Consider the following 7,153-nt stretch of genomic DNA (forward strand, 5'->3'; position numbering starts at 1 on the left):
AAATCCTGTAAAAATGACGTTAATTGCTGTAAAATGGATTACAGTATATTACTGCAAAGCAAATTACAGTTAATTGTTGTATGTGAAATACAGTAATTTGTAGTATTTTTTACAGTAAAATTTAATTAAACTTGTAGTTTTATTTTATAGCAATATTTTGTAATTTCACTAAAGTACAGTATTTACCTGGCAACTAAAGTTGGCAATAAAATCCTGTAAACACCCCTAAATCCAAGATGATGTTGTAATAATGTAACAATGAAAATGCTGTAAAGAATAATTTACACAATAAACTGTAAAATACTGATATAAATGCATTATCATGAGCTCTATTTTAATACATTTACAAATTAATAAAAACGAGTCAATGATGTTGCAAATAAGTATTTATTAAAACTGGCAGAAAGACATTGCAAGGCTTTTAGTGGTAAAATAAAATGTTCAGTCTTTCAACAGTTAAAATCTTATCAAAAAAAAAATAACATAGCATCACAAAATAACTACAAATACCTGATAAAAAAAGCCATATTCTGAGTAGAACATTAACTTTCTATAAAAATGAAAGTCAATCAACAGAATTTGTATAATCACTTTTTTTTGAGCTTATGTTCTATTAAATTAAGTATATTCCTGCAAAAGACAATTTAATAAATACATACTGAAAGTCCATCAACTTTCTGAGATGAGCACACACGAGGGTCTGAGACCTTTCCACTTGTTTTGCCTCTATGTATCCGTCTTGTATCCAGTGAGTGTAGTGATTCCAAGAAAAAATCTTCACATAAAACAAGCAGAAGCATCAGGATAAAGTTAAGTATTGAATGAAACTAGCTCAATAAAATAAATGTCAAAATTACTTATACAATACGATCAGCATTTACCAGTACTTAAAGGGTTGCTCCACCCCAAAATGAAAATCTTGCTACTAATTACTTACCCCCATGTCGTTCCAAACCCATAAAAGGTTTGTTCGTCTTTGGAACACAATTTAAAATATTTTGGATGCAACCGGGAGGCTTGAGACTGTCCCATAGACTGCCAAGTAAATACCACTGTCAAGGCCCAGAAAAGTATGAAAGACATCATCAGAATAGTCCATCTGCCATCAGTGATTCAACCGTAATGCTATGAAGCGTCGACAATACTTTTTGTACACAAAGAAAACTAAAATAACGACTTTATTCAACAATTCGTCTCCTCTGCGTCAGTGTAGTGCCATTTTGGAGAGTATCCACTGGACACAAACTGCATATGCTGTTCTGTGTCAGCTGGGTCATATGGACACACTTTCTACATTTATTTACGCTTTGATTTGAATGAAAACAGCATATCCGTGTGACGGCTGACATAATAAAAAATAACGACTTTGTTGAATAAAGTTGTTATTTTTGTTTTCTTCGCGTACAAAAAGTTTTCTCGTAGCTTCGTAAAATTACAGTTGAACCACTGATGGCAGATGGAATATTTTGATGGTGCTTTTCATACTTTTCTGGGCTTAGACATTGTTAATTGTTTGGCAGTCAGTGGGACAGTCACAAACCTCCAGTCTCATCGAAAATATCTTAAATTGTGTTCTGAAGACGAACAAAGCTTTTACGGGTTTGGAACGACATGGGGGTAAATGATTAATGACTAAATTGTCATTATGGGGTGGAGTAACCCTTTAAACTAAATAAGTAACCTTTTTGCAAATGAAATTACTCAAGTAAAACATGTTACCTTTGAAAAAACTCAAGTGTGCAAAAGATGTCTGCTCCCGGGACGCCAGACTGAAGTTGTAATAAGACTGCAAATCCAGCCACAAAGATGAAGTATGAATTCACAACCATCTGACCCTCAAATAGTCAAAAGCCACTGGGTTCACCTGAAATGAATAAATATAAGCAATGATGTAACCTACAATGAAGTTTCAGTATAAAATGTAATCTAAATTACAAGTTTATCAAATGCTTTAAAGAATTAATAGATTACCTAATATAATCAGCTTCAGAGTCTTGAAGCATCAAACATTTCTCCACATCAGCTGCTATTCTTCACACCTACAAGAAATAAAGAAAATAATCTTGTGATTTCTTTAAAGCATTTACATAAATTATGCCAAAATGAACTCCCAAAAAGGCATATATTTTAAAATAAACAAATTCTTACAATTTATCAATACATTAAATTATAATATTACATTGTAGAACTGTACCACCAATCAAATTAAATAATTTACAGTGCAAAATTACAACTGTGTTATGACATTAATGTTTTACATTCATTTTTGAAAATACAATTAATAAATGTTGGAAAAATGCAATGACACTTTTAAACGTGAAAATAAACCGCCATTAGGTGGCGTAGTGAGTGAGTAAATTGAGTCATTCATTGTACCGATCCGTTCAAAAAGCTGAATCATTCAGTAAAAACACCGCTGAGTTTTGATTTGAGGATGAGCAAAATAGTTTTGATTTGATCTTCATTTGGAACTATTTTCATTGGTGAAACAGAACAACAGTCAATATTGTGTCTAAAAAGTAAGTAACTTGTTAACTAATAATTGTTTATTGAGCGATGTATTTACAATCGTGATACTCAGCAAAACAGCTCACTTGTTATGCTACTTATATCATATGTTATAAATAAACTCAACAGTTGAACATTTACCTCATGTATCTTCCATGAGTTTATGTGTGCCGTTAAGCTTGTTTTGATGTAGAATGTTACGTTAATATAATCAGAATCAGTCTCGCGTTTCGATGCTTCCTTAGTTCACTCAAAGTTTAATCAGGCTAACTTGTCCAGTCGGGCATATAAAGATGTCTTTCACCTTCACAGCTTTAATGTCGAGTACAATTACAGAATTTACACAATTACTCATTTACATGTAGTTATTATAGTAAGGCGTCACGTCAATATGGCCTAACTATGCTATGATAGCAATTCCCAGTTTACTGCACAGAAGTTACCAAGGTCACTTGTCTAAATGTCATGATAGGAGACTTTTGTGACATGATATCGCTTATACATTGACTTAAATAAATATAAAAGGATATATTTCTTAAGTAAAATTAAGTGAACTTACCAGGAATTATGAATAAAGCCTCTAATCTTCAATCATTCTCGCGCTGCTCCAGTCGGCTGGATTTCAGATTTGAATGATGCGCGCCCAGTCCCATAATGCCACACTAAAGTAAGTTAGTGTAAAAAGCAGGAGCTACAGTGACAACACCTGCTTCTTGTAAATGAATTACAGTTGACATGGAAATATACTGTTAACAAGTGTAAAACCTAATTAGACCCATAATGCATTGCGAATTACAGCTGCATCTTGTAAAATGTTTAAACAGTAATATTCTGTAAAATTTTGCTGTAGAAACTACAGCAATTTTTTACAGTGTAGTTAATTACAGATCTTGATTCTCCTTTTTCTGTCCAAAATACTAGAAAAGGTAGTATCCTCACAATTATATTCCTTCTTAGAGAAAAATGGTATCTGTGAGGATTTCTCCATTCAAAGCACAAGTCATTGCGCTCTCTGCGCTTCCTCCCTCTGAAGAGGACAGAAAGTTCTCCCTTCTCTGCCCTGTCAGAGCTCTAAGAATTTACATTGAGCATTCTGCCCCCTTCAGAACAACTCTTTGTTAGCTTCAGTAACCGCACCAAAGGGCATCCGGTCATGAAGCAAAGACTCTTTAGATGGATAGTAGATGCTATCACGCTAGTGTACTCTTCCTTGGGCCTACAATGTCCCTTCGGAGTATGGGCCCATTCCACCAGAGACATCGTCTTGCGCATGGTCTAGCAGTGTGTCCATTGAGGAAATTTGTGAGACGGCCGGCTGGACCTCGCCGTCTACATTTGCTAGGTTTTATAACCTGGAATTCCCAGGCTTGCAGGCCAGGGTCTTTTCTGCTTGAAGAGACACGCACTGCGTTACGCAAACAGTTCTGACAGAGAGCCTTTGACCGTATTGCGCTCAAGCTCAAGTACTCTGGAACGATTAAACAGGCCAGGTGTGACCTCAGGGAGGTCAGCTCGTATTAGCAATGGGTTATTGTTAACTTTTCTATGGGTATTGCTTGCTAATGGAAGTTATAATACTTATAAAGTCGGCTCTGCTGCCAAGCTATTGGTTATTTTTTTATACTCTGCACAAACCAATGGGCAAACAGTTTCTCTGCCTGACTGAAAATGGCTCCAGTTCAGGAGAAAAAAGGCTTTTCCCATAGAGTCTTTAGCAGATGAAGTATTCGTTCCTGTATCTCAGTGAACCGAGGTTACGTCAGTAACCGAGTACGTTTTCTGCTATAAAAGTTTAAATTAACATGTTGAAATCAGCACTATACTATAGAGACAACTTAAAGTGATAGTTCAACCAAAAATGGAAATCGGCTGTTAATTTACTCACTCTGAGGTCGTCCAAGATGTAGGTGACTTTTTTTTCTTCAGTAGGATAGTCATTAGATTTTTAGCTGGGACCATGGTCATTGGTGATTGCTAAAATGCAAGTCAGCAGCATTGTATTACCTGTAATCCAGAGCCTCAGGCAAATGATGAGTGATGTTCAGTTTGAACTAGTTTCAAACTAGTGAATTTAACCAGTTCATGGAACTGTCTGTAAGAACCAGTTCTCGGAAAAGAGAAATCCTATTGGCAATAACGCAAGTAATAATAAAAATAAGTAATAATGTTGTAAATAATGTTCAGTTTCTTGCACAGACTGATCGTTTAACTTTATAAAAACATATATATTGTTATGAGCCATGGGTTTGAATTTTATGTTCCTTGATATGAAGTTTTTTTTTTTTTTTTCAAAAACAGGATGACTCTGACTTGCATTTTATCATCCCCAAGGACCATGGTTTCAGCTAAAAGTCTGAATCTTTATCCTGGAGCAGTTATTTCCAACCCTTGTCCTGGAGAACTCTAAACAATACATATTTTGGATGTATCCCTTATATGATATTGTGCAGTGGTAGGAGTACTCAGGGAACAGGGTTGGAAATATTTGCTCTGGAGATCCCATTTTATGTCTTTATCCATGGTGTCCAATCCTGCTACTGGGAAGCCACCTTTCTGCAGTGTTTAGCTGCAACCCTAATTAAACACAGCTGAATCAGTTAATCAGAGTCTTCAGAGAACCAGGTGTGTTGGAGCAGATTGGTGCTAAACTCTACACAGGAAGGTGGCCCTCCAGGAGCAAGTTTGGATGCTGTTGGTCTGTGTAGACTCCAGAAAATAAAAGTGATCAATGCTAACTTATTTACTTTTTTCTTCCTTATTAGGCCGGGCCTACACTGTGCAATTTTCTGTCTGAATTCTGACTCGTGTTTTTTGATGTGCAGTGTACAGGGGGTAACGAGAGGTGATTAGCCTCTCCGGAGTGGCAATCGGATGGTCGGATGAATTTCTGACATGTCAGAAATTTTGGTCACCCCTCGTAAGGGTATCGCACTGACTGCCCTAAACGCACCCACTGTGCCTGAGTGAAAACAAAATGAAATCATGGCAACATGGTGTGTGATACGGATGGAAGTGATGGAGGCTACATACTGGGTTTGGGTTTGCCGGGGGGAGGTGTCTCACGAGTTTATTTTGCACTGTGGCGAGTTGCCAGCAGCTCATCATGTGTTGTATGACATGACAATTTTCAAACGACAGCTGAAAACTCATCTCTTCCGAAGCTACTTGATTTCATCATCATCATCAAAAAAAAAAAAAAAAATTGTCTATCTCTTTATTTAGTCCTTCTCTTTCTAGCTTGTACTTATTTGAACAATGTCTAAAACTTGGTATTACAAGCACTTCCTGTGTCTGTTTGCCTCTTTAAGAAGAATCGCTTTATGTATTCAAAATTACTAAATGTAATGTAATGTACACAAATTGATCCCTGTCTGCTCAGAGGACTTTTACCCACACTCACCTGGGCCACAAACACTCTCACTGAGAACACCCAAAAAGGAGCCCTTCTTCACTAGACCCAGACCTGAGAGGACAGTCAGGCATTCCCAAATTATTCCTGACTTCCTTGCATTTGCTCACTTGTGAAAAAACACCCACCAGGTTGAACTCACCTCCCTGTGTCTGTTCTCCTTTTTCCATCAGGAACCCACTACAGCACATATAGTGTGAGCAGTCAAGTTGCAGCTTCACAAACGGATCGTATAGTGTGAGCACATAAATCCGGTGCTTTGGCTTGACATCACATGTGATTTACTTGAACAGTGAGAGTTGGTATTAAAAAAAATAAAATAAAAAATAGCTGAAATCGTACAGTGTATGCCCGGCCTTAGAGGGAGCCCCTCCTATGGCAACCTGGCACAACAGTGTGAACAGTCAAGTTGCAGCTCGACAAATGGACCGTATAGTGTGAGCACATAAATCCTGAGCTTTGGCTTGATATCACATGCAATTAACTTGAACAGTGAGAGGTGGTATAAAAAAAAAAAAAAAAAAAAAAATATTACCGAAATCCTACAATGTATGCCCGGCCTTAGAGGGAGACCCTCCTATGGTAACCTGGCATAATAGTGAAAAAAAAAACACTGGACTTTAATAACAAGGCTTCACAACTAGCTACAATACTGAAACATTGTATTAGTAGGGGCAGAACTTTACTCTCAGACCTCAGGGACTTTACTGGGGAAAGTACAGGACCTGAGTAAAGAACCAAATGAGACCTCAAAATTGTAAACTCATCTTGTTCACTGGATCTCAACTAGTCCAATATTTTTCATTAGACATCAAGTGGAGACCAAACACAGTACATCTACATTAATAAAAAGTCCTTAAATCCAATTGAAATGTATTAATATTACCATGAACTGCACTGGCCCAGCACATATAAAAAATATCTCTGAACATATATATAATATTTTATTTTCTAAATGTTTTTCATTTCAATGTTTTTTGTCACTCAGAAGCAAACAATTGACAGCACAGACAATGTCTTATGTTTACCATTGTTTTATCCCTGTCTTAACATGCATGCAATCCACCAATAAAGAACTGTTGTTGAAAAATACATCACCTACAATTACAAAGGCAAGTATTATATTCAAATGGGAAAATTAACCACACAACAAATTGGCTTTCCTGTTTTGCACTCTATGCTCAAGGCAAAACTGTTTTCTGGACAATAAAGGTTACAGGAAACCTTCACCCAGAA

General features: G+C 36.5%; 1 long non-coding RNA gene across 1 annotated transcript; it reads right to left on the reverse strand.

Annotated features, from left to right (window-relative positions):
* Positions 1–430: 430 nt before the first annotated feature.
* On the reverse strand, positions 431–5,092 carry LOC122146711. The gene is made up of 5 exons (XR_006161227.1): positions 4,394–5,092; positions 3,068–3,170; positions 1,972–2,039; positions 1,720–1,864; positions 431–775 (listed from the first exon to the last, which is right to left on the reverse strand). It is a non-coding gene; the product is annotated as an uncharacterized LOC122146711 (long non-coding RNA).
* Between the last annotated feature and the right edge of the window lie 2,061 nt (positions 5,093–7,153).

This window comes from Cyprinus carpio, chromosome A11 (genome assembly GCF_018340385.1).
Source record: "Cyprinus carpio isolate SPL01 chromosome A11, ASM1834038v1, whole genome shotgun sequence".
NCBI lineage: Eukaryota > Metazoa > Chordata > Actinopteri > Cypriniformes > Cyprinidae > Cyprinus > Cyprinus carpio.